Here is a 17705-nt window from a genome sequence, read left to right as displayed (position 1 = left end):
CACTTGTTCGGAATGTGATCCCAAGGTCCCGTTCCAAGTCCATTCAGTCAGGAATAAGGGCTGGGGTCCAGCAGTCCGGAGCTCCACAAAGCCCCCTTGTAATTCCTATGACTGGCACTGCAAGTCACTGCTCAAGTGGTTGGTGGGGCAAGCCCTAACTGCCATCTCTTACTCACACCCCAAACCGTTGCCGTAGGAACAGTCCAGCCAAGATGTGCCAGCTCCACCTGACCCTACCCCAAGAGAAACCTTCTCCCTGGGATAGGGAAGATGGGCAGGTGTCAGCTGAGCAGCTGCTGGCCACAGGATGGCATCCTAAGGCCCACTGTGTCTTAACTACAGTTAACCTGCCAACCAGTTAATCAGCCCTCAGGAAATCGAGTGTTGACCATAATCTTATATTCACCATGATTTTTTGATTAGCAGTGACCTCCTTCCACCCCATTACCCTTGTTAATTGAGAATTGACTATGCAGTTAAAAGTGAATGTCTCTTCCACTAACAGAGCTGTATCAGGTTCATTTTACAGTCCCTGACCAGCTCAAAAAGTGTGATGCATCCATTGATGTATGTGTCTGAACGATTCATCTCCCCAAGAACTTAGGGAGTCACCGCCAAGGTTGCCTGGTATGTGTTCCTGTGCCAGTGACTTAGAAGTAAAGAAAGGAATTCCACTGAAGGCTAATGGGGGGATGCAGAGCCAATCCAATGTTTGGGAGCCTGCCTGGCCTTTTGGTTAGCAACGATCTCTCTATTCAAAGATGCCCCAACACAGGTCTTTGATTTATTTGGTAGAGACCCTGGCAGAGTTGTTAGCTTACAGTTACAGAAGATAACAAAAGTGGAACACTCGCAGGGCTGTGCCTCTTCCCGCTGGCTATTTTGATAAGGGAAAACACAAATAAGAAGAAGCTACTGGGAGATGGGAGAATCTGATTATCGCTTCCAGGGCTATGTCTGAAAAATGAACTTTCATGTAAAACCGATGAGATCGCAGGATCTCTCCCCTTCCAAAAAAGAAAGTACAAGGAATCGGAGATGACAAAAAGCAAGGCCTGTTAAAAACAGTGCACACCCTGAGAAGATGTCTGACAAACTATGATGATAATTCTTTTCTGATACCACCAAGCAGCAAGGGAATAAATGTTGCTATAGAGGAGCAAGGAGCCGCCCCTCCTTGAAGGACAATGATCTGCCGTCTAAGCACCAGGTGCTTTTTCTTTTTATATCATTCAGGACTGACTAGAAACTGCTCACCCCTCGCCTGGGCACCTGGGAGACCTGGAATTGAGTCCCTCTGGTGTCTCACCTCCCTTTAGCCTCCCCTCTCAGGCCAAGTCCTACCTCTGCCCCCAGCCACCATCTGACCCACAAGGTACATCTTCCACTATCACAAAGCAACTCATTTTGTGTGTTTCCCCTAGATTATGGGGCTGTGTTTACTTCGGACTGGGTACATAGTAAGGGACAGAGAATGGCCCTTACAATGTTTTATTATGAAAAATTACAAACATACAGAAAATAAACTGTACAATGAACAGCACAAACAGTTTATTTGCTCCTGAAATATATTAAAGTCATTAAAAAATTTGTGATTTTTTTTGTGTGTTTACTTCAAAACCACATACTTCCTAAAATAAGGAAATTTTCTTTTATCTTTATATAATGTACACACCTAACAAAATAAGTTATTCACAAAATTTTCCAGTATTATCTAACATGAGTTAAATATTACTGTATGCCTTACATAAAATAAAATATAGATACAGTCGCCATTGATTGCTAGTGAACACTGGATATGACTTATCTCCATAAAGTCCTTAAAAAGAAAGTGTGTCACATCCTGTCTTATCTAGGTTCTATCATTCCCAGATGCAGGAAAATAGGAGGGGCCTCTACTGAGGGAAGGGAGACAGTCACTCACTGGTACAGGCTACATTCAAACACATGCTCACAGGTCCTGTAGTTGGCAGTAGAAGATAGGACACTTGTCTCCCCCCACTAACACATATAAGTGACCAGTTTTATCTAAAAGCGAACTCTCAAGCCAGGCACATATAGCTGGTGACTCCAGTGTGACCTTGAGCATGTTGTCAGAACTCTTGGGAGGGAGTCTCTGGCCAGGCCTTTCAATGTGAAAAAAAAAAAAGTCCTGTTTCAGAACACTGTCATGATGGGGTTAACTGAGACAGCAAGCATCGCTGGCATTAGCAGATATCCATTGCTGGCATCAGCAGGTATCATAGAGCACTGAGTACCTGGGCCTCCCTCCCAGTCACAGCTGCACCAAAGTCCAGGGCATAACTATGAACCCACCCGGTGTGCCCTTCCATCTGACCTGGCTCAGATGAGGGCATCATTCCCCCTCCCCGCCCCCACTCCCAACCCTTCTCTCTCCAGCTAGAACTTTCAAGGCTTTTTGTCCCAGAAACTGGGAGTCTTGGGGGCCCCTCTTTGTCTCTTCTACCCCTCCAAGCACACTGCATGCACACAGACACAGTCCCCTGTGCTTCAATCTGTGCTCTTCTCCACCCTCAGCTTAGAGGGAAGGAAGGATTAAGGTTTCTTTGCACAATCAAAAGGAAAACAGAAAATCAAGACAGAGAGCAAGCGGGGCCAAGAAGGTTTGTTTGTTGATAGTCCTCAGATCAAGGTAGAAAAGGCTCCTTTCCTATGAGGGGCTTTAAGCAGGACCTTCTGATTATACAGATTTTCTAACAGACACAAGTTGAAAAATTAACACAATAATCCTTTTCTGGCCTGCATCTCCCCACCCAGGTCTGCAATTCAGTACTTTCTAGTCCGCATTCAGGTTTGGAAACACCACAGGGCATGTGCCTCCCGGTGTGTGGAGTGCCACCTGCCTCTGTTCCAAACTGCTGTGCCACCAGCCCTTTATTATTCTGGAATTTCCAACAATCAAAACGGTTGACGACATCCACACCTAAAACAAACAAAACCAGAAACAAAAGAAAAGAAAAATCAAAACAACCTAAACCCTTGGTCCAGGACTGGATGCATGAGCCCTGCAGGACAAATCAGAGTTCCTTTTTTATATGGACACTGGACAAAAGCTTATTATGAAGCCAGGAGCTGCCACATGCTGAACTGTAGAGAATGAAGCTTCTGCAGGAACCAAAAGGCAGGGAGGGCAGGAGTCCTGTGTCCTCTAAGCACCTAGAGCCAGCCTTGCCTGAGGTTCAGGGAAGAGTCATCATCACGTCCCTGTTTCCGCTTCATCTAGTTTGAGTGAAGGTTTTACTTCTGACAACAGAGACTCCTGCCATCCACGTCCACCGCTTTCCCAGAGAGTGTTAGAAGGCAATGAGCATGGCTGTCGATCTTCCCTGTGGTTACTCAAGTCTGCTCCCCTCACTTAACAAAAACAATGCATGGTTCTTTATGGATGCATTTCCTAACAGAAACAACACAAGCATATGATTTAAAAATGCTCCCTCAAGAAGCAGAAAACCTGCATTTTGCTGGGGTTTTAGAGGACAGCAATGCATCAATATTTTAGGTCTTCCGCTTCACTGTCAGCTACCACAAAGTTCAGTGCGGTGCTATTTTGCACTAGACAGGCAGCCAGGGAGGCATCTGGGTTGACAAAGGAGGCTGTATCAGCACTGATCTTAGTCAGGGCTTGAGCTGCCTCTACCCCATGCACGGGAACCAACCAGTTTCAGGACCAAACAGAGGAAGGTGTCGCCCAGGCCCAAAGTGTTACCTGTTACTATGAGAGACTGTGAAAAACATAACTAGAGGACAGGCTGGAATCCCTGTCTTTGTTAGGGTTTCTGTCGCTGAGACAGAACACCAAAAACAAAGGCAACTTAGTGATACAGGGTCTACTTCAGTTACATGTCCACACCACAGTCCATTCTAGAAGAAAGCAGGGCAGGAATCTGGAGGGAGGAGTGCCACTTACTGGCTTGCTCAGCCTGCTTTTTATAGCACTCAGGAGTGACCAGGAGTGACACCACGCACAGTGAGCTGGGCCCTCCCACATCAATCATCAATTAAGAAAATGTAGCACAGGCTTACCCAGAAGTGACCTGTTGGTGGCATTTTTTTTTTCAATTGAGGTTCCCTCTTCTACAGTAACTCTAACTGTTGTCAAGTGGACATAAAGCCAGGCAGCATGGTCACCCGATCACCTGTATCCAGTTACCCCCACCTCTCCTTGCCTGGGCCTGCCCTGTGGGCAGCATGGACAGGGACTAAGGTAAACGTATTTCATGACCTGTGGGAGCCCATGGCCAATGAGTGGAGGGACGGTGTAATGGTTAGCTTTCACTGTCATGCCGAGTGGATTTAGAGTCTTTATGGAAGCACACCTCTGGGCAGGTCAACAACAGCGTTTCCAGAAGGCTTAACTGAGGAGGGAGGATCTACTGGTAGGCGGGAGTCCACATGAATGAAAGGGACAAAGTGAACTGGTCACAGTGAACTGGTCACAGCAATCATCCCTGCTTCTGTTGTAGGAATGCAAAATGATGGGCCACTTCTCGCTCCCGCCTCCACCCTCTCTGCCACCGTTGACTATGCTCCATCAGACTGTGAGCTAAAGTAAATCATCTCTCCTGCGCGCCCCTTCCTTTTGGTACCTGATGACCGCGCAGTAGGAGAAGTCACTAATAATCACAAGATGCGCAAACTCAATGGGCATAAGGTGAGCTGTGAAGATGACACCCATGTCTAAGGAGCTTCCTGACTGATGTCCCCCTCTGGGAAGAGGGCATATATGTTACTCACTGCAGTGTTGTCTGCAGTAACAAAGGACTAGAAGCAGCGCAGAATCCACCCACAAGAAATTGATTAAATACGCTAAGGTAGAATGCTATTCATTATAGAATAGAGTGCATCTGTAATTGAAAGGGGGAGATGGGGAGAGAGATCCTCAGCATACTGATAAGATAATCCATCTCAGATATACTGTTATATGAGGGGGGAAAAAAGCAAAGCGCTTAGTTACAAAGTGATATATGAGAGCACAGACTCCAAAAGAATTTAGAAATAACATGATAGTCTATGAGGAGGTAGGGTAGAACATTTTCATTGTATTTGTTTGTATATTTCTCTTCCTTCAAAGATGTTTTATTTTTAAGTCTCTCTCTCTCTCTCTCTCTCTCTCTCTCTCTCTCTCTGTGTGTGTGTGTGTGTATGCAGATGCCCACACATGCTAGAAGAGGGCATCAGAAACCCTGGATCTGAAATTACAGGATATTTACAGGCTGCTCAACATCAGTGCATGGCTTAAGGGATCAACTGTTGCTGGAAGACACAGGGGAGAATGTCTGCAAGACCCACAATCTGAAGGTCACCAGTGACTTACAGCAGATCTGTCACCGTGAACCTGGACATTCACTGTCTCTGTGTACTCCCATCAATGCTAATCTGTATGAGACAAGAGCACATAATATTGGGGCTGCCTGCTTAATCTTTCAGACAACAAGAAAAGAAGCAAAGGAGGAAAATAAAAATGTTCATGATAGAAGAAAAAATACAAACACACAAACAGACCCACATACAAACACACATAGACTTACATACAAACACACACATAGGTCCACATACAAACACACACACAGGCCCACATACAAACACACATATAGGCCCACATACAAACACACACACACAGACCAACATACAAACACACACACACAGCGACCCTTCCCCCTTCCTCCTCCAAACCCTCCATAATCCCCCTTGCCCTTTTTCAAATTCAGAGCCTCTTTTTGCATTAATTGTTGATACACACACACACACACTCCTATACACATAAATACAAGCTGCTCAGTCTCTATAATGTTAACTGTATATATGTTTTCAAGTCAGTCCTGCAGTAACTATCTTAACCAGTAGTCAGTATGGGGTCAGAGTAGAGCAGGGAGCGTCCACAGGCTGGAGCCTGGGAGCCAGTTATGATTTACTAAGTAGCTGCTGGAGGCCCTGCAGAGCAGGGTTTGGGCCCTACCATCAGTCAGTGCTGTCTGTGTGTGCACAGGGCATAGCAACAGGGCACGGAATCGAGTATTTGTCATCTTGGTCTCTGTGGACTGCACCCCAGAACAGGATTTAAAGGGGAATGGCTTCATTTTTCTAAAACAGCAGAATCTTGAAACCTTACTATATAAATGCTAAAGTACCTGTAACCCAGAGCATGTGAACTTCCGCTACTAACCTCACTCAGTGAGGCCCTTGTTGTGGTCATAAATATTCCAGTAGACTCAATGACGATAAGCATATGTAGCGTTCCTAGGGTCTTTATTATGCCCCAAATTGCCACTGGTATTCCTCCTCTGTTTGGGAAAATCAAACAGATGGGATGGTTAGGAACACACAACCACCTGGTGTATTAAGTCAAAATGTCAGGCCAACCATAGCCCATACCTCAATTGCACACAGCCGTTTTGCGAGAAGAAGCTGACTAACTCGTTAATTGGAGATGGAGTGTTTCAGGAAGAAGGCAGTGACTACAAATCATTTATCGGGGCACCAGAAGCCGTAACTACAGAAATTCCCTGACACTCCAGCATCAGCACCAGTGTAGTAAATCCAGTACGCAGTAAAACATGGCATGGGAGATTTAACCGTGAGCTGATACAAATGAGGTTAAATGTTTTCTCCCAGTGAATTTTTCTTCCCAGTGCATCTGAATGTACTAGAGAAATAGCGGGAGTAATCAACAGACGGGGCAACACTGCCACGGAGCAGATAAATCTAATTATACCATCAGGCCTTCTTGGGAAGTGGTGGGTCTCAACCTGAACAGCTGCATAACCCTGGCATCCTGCCTCTTAAATCAATACTGGGATTCCAGCCCTACCCACTGGGGAAAGGTCATATTCTTCTTAAGAGTGTCTTCTCACGCATCTTGTGGTGGCTACTGCTCAATGCAGTCTTCAGCCTGGTGTGACTGGCTGTGTCTTAGTGTGGAATGATGAATTGAATCATCTTCAGTCTCGGACCCGGGTGAGGCTTGTGATGTTAAGCATTACAGCAGACATGGCCTGTGACATGTCCTTGGTTTCAGGCTTTACCATCTCGGGGCAAGCCAGCTTGACTTCCAACCACCAGGATCTGTTGTAGCTCCTTGTACAGGTGCTTTGCCTGGTGCCTAGAACCTAACCACTAACTCATCCCTAAGAAATGATGCTTAACCCGTGACTGATAGGACTGGTATGTGTGCTCAGTCCCTAGCCCTCCTGAGAGGACAACCCTGGGACAGATAATCTGTAGTCTCTGGTTAAATTCTAGTTGCCCCGGTTGAGCTCCTGTTTGGCAGAGCACATCTTAGGCTCACTCCCTTGCTTCCTGTTAGTACCTCCTGGACTCTCTCCCTAATAAACCACTCGGACTAAAATCCGTATTTCAAATAAAGGCATATGGTAACTCCCTAATGTCTGGCTGATGGAATACACTTCACTCAGGGCACGTGGCTGGCTGTGAACTGGACTTTGGCCAGCAATAGGCAGCAGAAGTGGATACATGGAAGCTTGCAGAACACGGTATTCAGTTCCCGAGGCATCAAAACCTGCACAATAAGACCGAATTGTACAGGGGTGGCCGAGTGCTGCTGAATGCTTGTGCTCATGTGTGTGTGTGTGTGTGTGTGTGTGTGTCTAGGTGTGCCAGTGTCTGTGTGCACTTGCACACATCTTGGGCAAGAGGGTACTGAAACATCACCAATGATGTTCCCAAAAGGTACAAACCTAAATCAACCCAACCCTAATCAACCCCTCCCCAGCCACTGGATACCAGGATAGGCATTAGCCATTTCCCCCCCTCAAAAGCCCAAAACTCAAAGTCTATGGGGCTGGGGTGAGCATATCCATAGGCCATTCATTCAGGGGGCCCAGAATGTGACCTTGAACGACCGACACTGAGGTGGAAAGCCAAGCCGGCTTCAGAAGTAGTTGATTGAGCTGGACGTGGTGGCCAGGCACTGCTAATCCCAGCATTCAAATGCCTGAGGCAGGAGGATCATCACAAGTTCAAGATTAGCTTGTTACACATAGTAAGTTACAGGCCAGCTATGGCTACAGAGTAGGTCCTTAGCTCAGGCAAATGATAATAGCTGATTGGAAGATCTGATTCAGGATACGGCTATAACTGAGTGCAAACAGCAGGAAAGAATATCCTTATGCTGGCCTCGTGTGCAGTGACCTCTATAGGCTCACGGTTTGCATGTTAGTCTCCAGCTGATGGCGTATTTAGGGAGGTCTGTGATGTTTAGGAGGTAGGGCCTGGTGGGCAGAAAGAAATCGTCAGGGATGGGCCTTCGGGGGTTATACACAATCTCTGCTTTCTTTCTGGTCCTCAGCTTCCTGGCCCACCCTGATGTGAGCAGCCCGTTAATACACTCTCCTCACCATGAACTGAGCTATGCCACCATGTCTTCCTCAAGAGAATGGTCACAGTGGTCTCTCTCTCTTAAGTTGTTTCCGTCAGATACAGTGTTCAAAATGACATAAAAAGGAGTCAGTACAGAGCCCTGGCAGGGCAGTGAACATGCTAAGACTTCACTAGCCTGTGGGTCACAGTCATGTGGGTCGTGGGCCTTTGGACCTGGTTTATGGGAGGAATTTGGAGGACTTTGGAGAGACAGAGCAGCGACGTCCTAGAATGCTGTGATCAGAGGGGACAGAGTCATTCTGATGGGGACTCAAAAGATCCTAATACTGATGGAAATGTGAATGGTGAAGGCCAGACCCATGAGCATTCAAATGGAATTATGGACTCTATTGGGAAGAAGCGAATTGTCTATATTCTGCCCATGTCCAGAAAATCTGCGTGATAAGATGAGTTTAAAAGCAATATAGACCAGGGGGCTGGAACATTGGCTCAATGATTAAGAGCATGTGTTGCTCTTGCAGAGGACCCAAGCCTGAGTCCCAGCATCTGCATGGCAGCTCACAACTGTCTGTAACTGCCACCCCAGAAGATCTGGCACCTTCTTCCAACCTCCACAGGCACTAGGCACACATATATTGCACATATGTACAAGCAGGCAAAACATCCACCCACACCCACACCCACACACAAACCCCACAAACAAATAACCTTTAGCAAGGTTTTAAAAAAGTAATAGATTGATTAATTTGTCAGGGGAAATTTCAAGGTAGGATAGCATTTAGGCTTTGGCATAACTATTGCTGAAGACTGGGATCAGTTTGAAAGCCCGGCAGTTCGCCTACAAAGGGTGTATTTACATGGACAATGCGGTTCTACGTGTTTAAAAAAGACTGACACCCTTAAAGAGAGGACACACACGCTGTCCTCTCTCCTGGAGCCACGGGAAACGTTCTGAGAACATCTTGGAAATGGATAGTATCTCCCTCACCTACCATAGCCTCCAGCAATTTCAAAGACTTTCCTTCGGTCAGAGGCACCCTCCACAGTAGCCTGCTCACTCAGAGATGCCTGGGGAATTGATTTTCTCAACAGTTGATGGACACAGATGGACCACCGCACAGTTTAGGGGGACCAGCTGATGTCAGAATCTGGCATTGTCCACATGGCCTTAGTTTTTGTAAGCAAGCAGAATGTCAGGCGGGCACTTGGATTCTCAAGGGAAGCCTAATGGGCAGGTTATATACAGAACGGTTGATTCTTTATGGGGAGCTCATGATAATGGGATGCATAACTCTTTGAAGATAAAGCCTAAGCTTCTACAGAAACCCAAGGGGTCTTGGAGGTGCAAGGGATATAGGGCACCTGTTGAAGAAAGTTGCAGGCACCAAGTGGAGTCAGGGCAAGAGAGAGGTCATGTGGGTTTCAAACAGCAAGGCCACCCAGGTGGGGTTGTGTAAGCCGGCTGGAGCTCAGAGGATGCCACCACATGCCCGGGATGCTGGATGTGGATACACACTATTTCACGAATGCCCTGTTGCATTTCAGTCTTGCCTAGGGTCAGCCACTCCTCTCTATGGCGCCACTCATTCCCAGCCAGCAGCAGTACTTTAGGAGGCTGTGGAACCCTGAAGATGTCGGAACCAATTGACAGTTGGCAAAGGTAGTTTATAAGGAACAAGATTTGAAGGTTAAACAGACTCTGGTTTCTTCCCCTTCCTCTCACCTTATTGGCCCACCATGAAAGAACTCTGGTTGTCTCTTTCCCGACTGGTTGTCACCCAAATGGTTCCCTCTGCCAGTGAGCTGTTTGGCTCCGCCTTTCCCATAATGATGGACTGAGACCCACAAAACAGCAAGCCACAGTCAAATCTTCCCTTCCCTTGAGTTGTTCTTGTCAGATCCTGTGGTCACAGTGGGGCAAAGGTAACTAACAGAAATGACGCAGCAATAAGGAAATGTGACGTCATGAAAATGAAGCATCCACTGTCCCTCTGCTCACGTGCTACCCTAAGATGTCCTCGCAGACTGTCTAATGGGTTTCTGCTCTCTCTGCAGTTGGGGTTGGGCTTCATGATTCAGTACTTCATACAACTCCACCAATGTGGTATCCTGTAATTTCACCAGCTCATTATGCAGTTCACTCAGGCCATGACCAAGTTTTCACCATCACAAGGGAGGAGGGGCCAGGTGTCATCATGCTGCGGCTCTTTCCACTTCTCAGATCGTCGTCTTAAGGCAGAATCCCAGAAGCTGGGATGTAGTCACATGTCAGTGACAGCTGAAAGGGGCAGCAGCCTCTCTCCTTCTATCATCTACAACTCTTCCAATTCTTTACAAAGCATATATGTAGTGGGGAGCAGACAGTAGCATTCCTTTTCTCCCACACACACAAAAGCAGTAAGAGAAAAAAATGGCCAATAATAGTTTCATAAAAGAGGCCAGATGGGGAATTAGAAGCTAAGCAGGCTTGGCTACTAAGTTTAGGCTTCTTGCGACAAACACCTACCTTTAATCTTTAAAATCAACACTGAGAAGTCAATACAATTTCTATTTAGACTCCTTACTAGTTCATGTACCAGGTACTTGGTCCTAATGGGTACCTGCTCATCAACCTCACAGCCTTCCACAGCCTTCTCTCAGTCAGCGGCCTGTTTCTTACAACAGTGATTCTCACTCTCCCACCTGCCCTTCACTTAGCTCACATTAAGGCTGTTTGCATTCTCACCATCTCCTCCTGCATCATCAGGAGCAAACTCCCTGGCCAATGGCAGAGTGCCGATGGCTGAGTGCCGATAGCTGTGGTACAACACAATTAGGCTGAACTCTTGTTTTTCAGCTTTGTCTCACATTCTGCCATCTCCAGGGCACTGAGATCAAGAAGGATTGTCACAAGCACCACATACTATTGCAAGAAGTCCCACCGTCCATGCATTTGGCCCTGTGTTGGCACTTTGTTTTTATAAGAACAGAGAGTGTGTGTGTGTGTGTGTGTGTGTGTGTGTGTGTGTGTTGGGGTGGGGTGGGGAGCTGATAGGGGTGGAAGGCAGGGGGAAGACTGGCTCTAATTTAAAAGCATCTTAGTAGCTCTAAAGAGCTCCAGGTTGACTGATGGACACATTTACTCCTCGGCACCCCTTTCATAAATATCTACCACTTAACATGCGGTTTCAGGAGGCATAAATACCTCCTGTGTGTCAGCCTTTATGGATGGGAGATTGCCAGAACTATTTCTTTGCTCCATGGCCATGAGCCACACAATTACAATCCTATTAAAGCTGTGCCCTGGGAATCCAGCCCTTCCTCACTGCCCTGTGTAACAGTTAAACACTCCCTACCAGGAGGAGTCAGGGGCCTCCAGTGCCTCTTTGCTCTGGGTAAATGGGCAGCTCAGCTCTCTAAATAAGGTTTCCACTTGTCAACATCCCTGGCTAAGCTAATTATGTTAGTCTAATAACATTCAGCCACAGAAGATAATGTTTTCCATAGGTATTCCGGCATTGCCTTACAAGTTGAAGGCAGGCATAGTGTCCCTCACAAGTGACTGCTCTAGGAAGGTCAGGGCTTACCCTGACACCACCAGCTTAGCCAGCTCACACAGGTACAAACAAGGCCCACTGTAGGGTCAGCAGCAGGTCTTGTTGCCCTTCCTTCGTCTGAGATGACAGGCCACTGGCTACCATATTCTAACCACTCTGGGACCGTTAGCCTGGTAGGCCTAGGCACAGGAGCAAACAAGCTCCCCGGACTCTCTGTCCCTCAGAAGGAAGAGGGCCCACCCACCTCACCAGACACACCCTTAGATGAGTTAGTGACTACTTGCTGCGTTGACTCAGCCTGAGATGGGCAGATGAGGTTCATGAGGGGTTCATGAGGGGACAACAGGCAAGCAGGAACTACATCAACACTAGCAGTGAACACGAGGCCTACTCTTCTACTGGAGAGTACACATTCTTGGCAAGTTCACAAATCACTGCTTACCAGAATGTGTACAAAAATGCCCTTCGCTAGTCTTCAAAGACGTGACTATAGGAGTATAAGCCTCCAGTCAACCATGTTTACAGGCCCACTCTCACAGGCAGTCTGGAACTCACTGGCCTCTCCTGCCCAGCAGAAAGCCTCCGTGGTGATTCGATGCGTGTGTCTGCTCATGAGCTCACATCTGTCTTTACCTACCCTGCCTCCAGTGGACGGGTTTCATGAGGGTCAAGGCTGCCATTTCTGAATCCCCAGTCAAATCCTTAGGACACTGGCTGAGGTATCTGAGTAAGGAAAGGATGGGAGTGGGGCAGGGTAATGGGCCAGGTGCAGGACTGGGACCCAGGAACATTTGGCCCCACAGCTGTGGAAGAGCCCCAGCCAGCAGAGTGGAAATTGGGGCCTGCAGGTAGGTGTCCCACCACTATGAAGAAGGGCTCATTTGCCACAGCTGTGCCTCTACAGCTACCCATGAATCAAGATTTCAGGGGGAGCTGTGGCCAGAGGCAGGGAGCAGGAAAAGTGGGCTTCCCTGGGCAAGAGGCCAAGCACAGAGATGGTACCCCTGGATGGTAAGACCAGACAAGTATGACTTTCAGAAGATGTGGGTATTCTCAAGCCAGGCACACTTCCCTTCACAGTGTGTTCCCACATCCACACTGGCCATGGAATGCCTGGCTGGTCTGAGACCGGGGATGCAGCTTAGCGGAAGAGCCCATGAGGTCATGAATTTAATCCCCAGCACCAAAGAGAAAACAGAAAGGCACCCGTATATGAGGGGAGGTGCAGTCGTGGTAGCTAGTTAAACACCATCCCACACAGGGTTTGCATGGCTAACACTTGGGGTGGGAGCTGCCGGCCTGAGGCCTGCCCTGTGAAATGGGATCTGTCCGTCTTTACTAGGGAGCGATGATAAACGAGCACAGACAGACACTGGTCAGGACAAGCCACTTTATTTAAGAGCTCTGACAGCCTGAAGTGGTTTAACATAGATGCATGGAAGATTTATCTAGATGATAAAACACCTGCACTCAAAAGGCACATAAATTATGATTTTTCAGGTTTTATTTTTCCTTTACAGGGAACATTATACAGACCGAGCAGGTTATATTTAGGGATATATATGTATATACATATATGCATGTAACAGCAATTATTGAAAGAAGAGGCCATGAATTTGAAAAAGAGCAAGGAGGGATGTACAGGAGGGCTTAGAGGAAGAACAGGAAGGGAGAGATGATATAATTATAATCTCAAAAAAGAAAAGAAAAACTATCCCACAGTCAAGTGTTTTAAGTAATAAGAGAAATACACACGAGTCTGACAGCCCTTCACACACGTGGCCTCGTAGTCTGGAGTGCATGTGCTACGGGAAAGGGCTGATTCGGAACTGAGGTCACACACCTGTGACCTTCATTTTCCTTGTGGTGGTGGTGGTGAACTGTGGGAGGGTTCATAAACAATACAGTTCCAATAGGACTGTATTGGACTGACTGAGGATTTTCCCACACCCCAGCTGCGTACTTACCTTGCTTACTATGAGCTGAGTATGATTGCCATTGTGCACATGCTAAGACTTCAGTCATAGGCTATGTTATATGATTGGAAAGCCATAGGGTTATCTATTTTTCCATCAGGCTGCCTTCTGTATGAAAGGGTTTAGCCCTCTGCCAATGCTTAAGCATGCTAGCTATTTTCCCCTGCTTTCTTATTCCTACATAAAACACACACACACACACACACACACACATGCACACGCACACGTACGAGCATACTTCAAAATGTTTTGGGGTTTATTTTCACTTGCTCATGTATTCATCAGTCTGTATATTTTGAGCACAGCTGCCCAGTGCAGGGGTTACAATGCCCCAAAACTCTCAGGCTACTTGGTGAAAGAGACCATTCACAGGCAATCATCCTAAGCACACTAGTGTATTCATAAAGATAACAGAGGTCAGAGGGCAACAGTAGCTCCCCGATGAAGTCTCAGTCAGTCATGACTTAAAGACAAGCCCAGAAGGCAACTTTAGGCCTTTTGACTAGTTTCTCCACTTTTTTTCTTCTTCTGTGTTTTTTCTGGCCCCTGTCTTCTCACACTCTTGGGCCTTTTGACCGTGCGACTGTGCAGAGGTCCATTATCATGCAGAACACGCCTCTCACTTGGAGGCTGATGCTTGCAGGAGGAAACCCTGGCCATAGATAACTCACTCCCCCCCCCCCAATCACCCTGCCCAGCTCCTCACCACCCCACCCGCCCTCTCCACTCCATCAGTGTCCGCTGAGATAGGGAATGGGCAATACCAGTACCATGGTAACTCCCTACATGGTGGCTACGTCTCCAAGTGTTCTGGGTCCTGAGAGCCCAATGGCCTCTAGAGCAGGCACTGTTATTCTTGGTTTAGTAGAGTTGGAAAAGGAAAGGGTAGGAAATTACTATTTCTCCAGAGCAGAACCAGATGCCAGGGACCTACTAAGTCCACACACCCTTCAGGACTCTGAGGATAAGTGACCTCTTCTAGGTAGTTACTGGGCTGGGAAGACACAGGTCTATGGACACCACATTGAAGCCTCTCTTCCCATCTTGGCTAGCATACTGCCACGGTCTGTGAGGAGGAACAAGGGGCTGCACCATGGCTGCTCTTTTTCCTTTCCCTCCAATGTCCTATTAACAGTTCTCTTTTTGACTACAATCCAGCAATGTGGGTTCTTCCCCTAAGTGTGTTTCCTCATCTCTGGTTCTCCACCCTGTTCTCTTAGAGCAAATCCCAAATCTATATCAGTTGTGTGGACAAGACCACAGAAGACATCAGGCCCATTCAAGGTGTAAAATTCACCAAGCCTCTTTTTTCATTAATTGTTGTTAACACATATATATCATATATATAACATGTGTATATATTATACATGTATATACTACATAATATATACATACATAATACACATATATGTATTAATAATAAAGAAAGAAAGAGGCATGAATTTGAGAGAGCGAGGTGGGATATACAGAAGGGTTTTGAAGGGAGAAAAGGGGGGAGATGATGTAATTATATTACACCTTAAAAATATAAAAGAAATATTATAAATACACACATATATAAATGCCAAGCAGCTGACAGGTGTTTCCTGAAGCCACTCTCTCAAATCTGTGCTGGTCTCAAGTTCTGAGGGGTCCTCAGCAAGGGGCCAGCAGAGACGCTGCCTCAGGGGAGAGAGCTGCCAGTGAAAGAGCTGCCTCTTGGGGCTGGCGGGATCAGGTGGCACTTGCTGGGAAATGTGTACCTAGACCAGCAGTTCTCAACCTGTGGGTCGCAACCCCATTTGGGGGCTCACACAGATATCCTGCCTATCAAATATTTAAACTATAATTCATAACAGTAGCAGAATTACAGTTCAGGAGTGGCAATGAAATAATTTTTTATGACTGAAGGTCACAACGTGAGGAACTGTATTAAAGAACTGCAGCATCAGGAAGGCTGAGAACCACTGGCCTAACCCTTAGTGTCAAGGGAAAGGCGTGAGCCAAGTGTTTCCAAAAAATGGTTGAACCAGTCCTCAACTTAGAGAACAGGCTGTGTTGTGAGTCTACTCATCCGTCAGAGTCGGGAACGTACTAAGGCGGGGGGGGGGGGGGGGGGGGGGGGGGGACGGGACGGGGCTTACTCTAAGACAGACACCTCAAGTTCAGTCTTAAGGAGCCTAGATACCTTCACCCGTGCTGTGCCTGCTGCTGTCTGAACAGCTCTGGCAGTTGCTTCCCACAAACCCATTTCCCGGTAGTACAAGCAGTCCCATCTTAGAACAGTGGCTTAAGAAACGGCCGAGGCAAATGCCCTGATCAAAAGCAACTCGAGCAGGAAGCCTTTATTTGCCTTGTGCTTCCAACGTCACAGTCCCATTAATGATAGAAATCCAGGCAGGGGCTGAAGCTGAGGCCATGGAGGACCGCTGCTCCCTGGCTTGTTCTCCAAGGCTTGCTCAGCCTATTACAACTAAGGACCACCACTGGGGTGGGGGACGTGGGAAAGGGTGTGGTGGAACCGCCCACTGTGGGCTGAGCCCTCCTACATACATCAGTAATCAAGGAAATGCCCCCACACCCTTTTGGTCAGGTTAGTCTAATGGGGGCATTTAAAAACTCCCAAGTTCTCTCTTTCCAGATGACTCACTTGTTGACGGAAACTAACCAGGACAGGAACTCGCAGGCATTAGCTCTCTGCAGGACGATCCTAACTGAACCTCCTTCCCAAGCCTTACTTTAAGTCTGGAATTCCGTCATTCACGGGGTAGCTTTAGCTCCAGCAGGTTTTGCTGACGGGAAACGTGATAAAACTTCTCCAGCACCCTGCGCTTTTATTTACTTATCTTAAAAATTATCTCCACAGCTCCTACTAATTTGAACTGTCATACTTTAATGTGTGTGGTTTGCCTTTGCTGGAGGTCTCCTCGCTAGTATGTGCTCTGCGGGGCAGCACGCTACATATGACAATCGCTGGAACCCCACTTAGGCTAATAGAAAGAGAACACTGGACAATACGCTGTAATTGTCACACACTTACTTTTAACTGACTGTAAACGTGCTGCAGGGGGGGATCCGAACCCGTGTCAGCTCGAGCCTATCGGTCAGAAACGTGACCGTGGGGCTAGCGTGGTTCTGCGCTCCACAGCCATCTGACGCTTGCGTGCGCGCGCGCGCCCGAGTCGTCGCCGCCGCCGCCGAGAGTCACGTGGGCCTGGTAGGTACGCGGGGACTCAAGGCTTCGTGGACACCCACGCGGGTAAAAGCAGGCAGCCAAGGCCGCTGGCTGTGCTTACCTGCGCGTCGCGGGGCTCCGCTCAGAGTCAACAGGGACCGCGGATCTGCTGCTCGACCAGGATGGGTCACCCCGCAGATCGCCCCAAGACTAACTAGCCTTGACCCAGGCTGGGGGCGGAGCCGCGAGTGAACTTGACCTTGCGCTCCCAGCTTCCCGCTGTGGGCGGAACTCCCGGGAGACAGAGCGGAGCTTTGCCCCGCCCCCTCAGCGACCTAAGACCACGCCCCGTGCCCCGCCCCCGCTCTTCAGGTCCTCAGTAGATTGTCATCTGTGGCCTTTCTGCTCTGTGTTTGTTTTTATTTTTTATTTTTTATTTATTTTTTTTTTAGTTTTGTATTCTGTTTGTTTTTTTCATCTAACTTTCACTCTGGTTTTTAAAAATCTGAATTAAAACCATATCAAGCAATGTATGAACAGTTCTTAAAGTATAAAATAGCTACTTACAATGAAAGAAACAAGCCCCTCTTGATCTGCTCTACCTACAGCCCTTTTTCATCAGTCCCTTCCTTGGATGGTCACTTTTTGTCGCAAAAAAAAAAAAAAAAAGAAAAAAGAAAG

The 17705-nt window shown here is 47.4% G+C and overlaps 1 protein-coding gene across 11 annotated transcripts in view; it reads right to left on the bottom strand.

Moving 5' to 3' along the window:
* Nmnat3 (nicotinamide nucleotide adenylyltransferase 3) overlaps positions 1-17308 on the bottom strand; it is a 120954-nt gene extending 103646 nt beyond the window's left edge. For 3 of the 11 annotated variants that reach the window (XM_029481511.1, XM_021171975.2, XM_021171976.2), the window contains exon 1: positions 16890-17300. The gene's annotated coding sequence lies outside the window, so the exon portion shown is untranslated. Of the gene's footprint in view, positions 1-6184; positions 6667-16889 lie in introns of those variants that run through there. The other 8 variants (XM_029481512.1, XM_021171978.2, XM_021171977.2 and 5 more) reach the window with 4 other exon arrangements.
* Positions 17309-17705: the final 397 nt, after the last annotated feature.

Source organism: Mus caroli, chromosome 9, assembly GCF_900094665.2.
Source record: "Mus caroli chromosome 9, CAROLI_EIJ_v1.1, whole genome shotgun sequence".
NCBI classification, from domain to species: domain Eukaryota; kingdom Metazoa; phylum Chordata; class Mammalia; order Rodentia; family Muridae; genus Mus; species Mus caroli.
The sequence above is the reverse complement of the archived record's forward strand: the minus strand, read 5'-3'. Positions and strand labels throughout refer to the sequence as shown.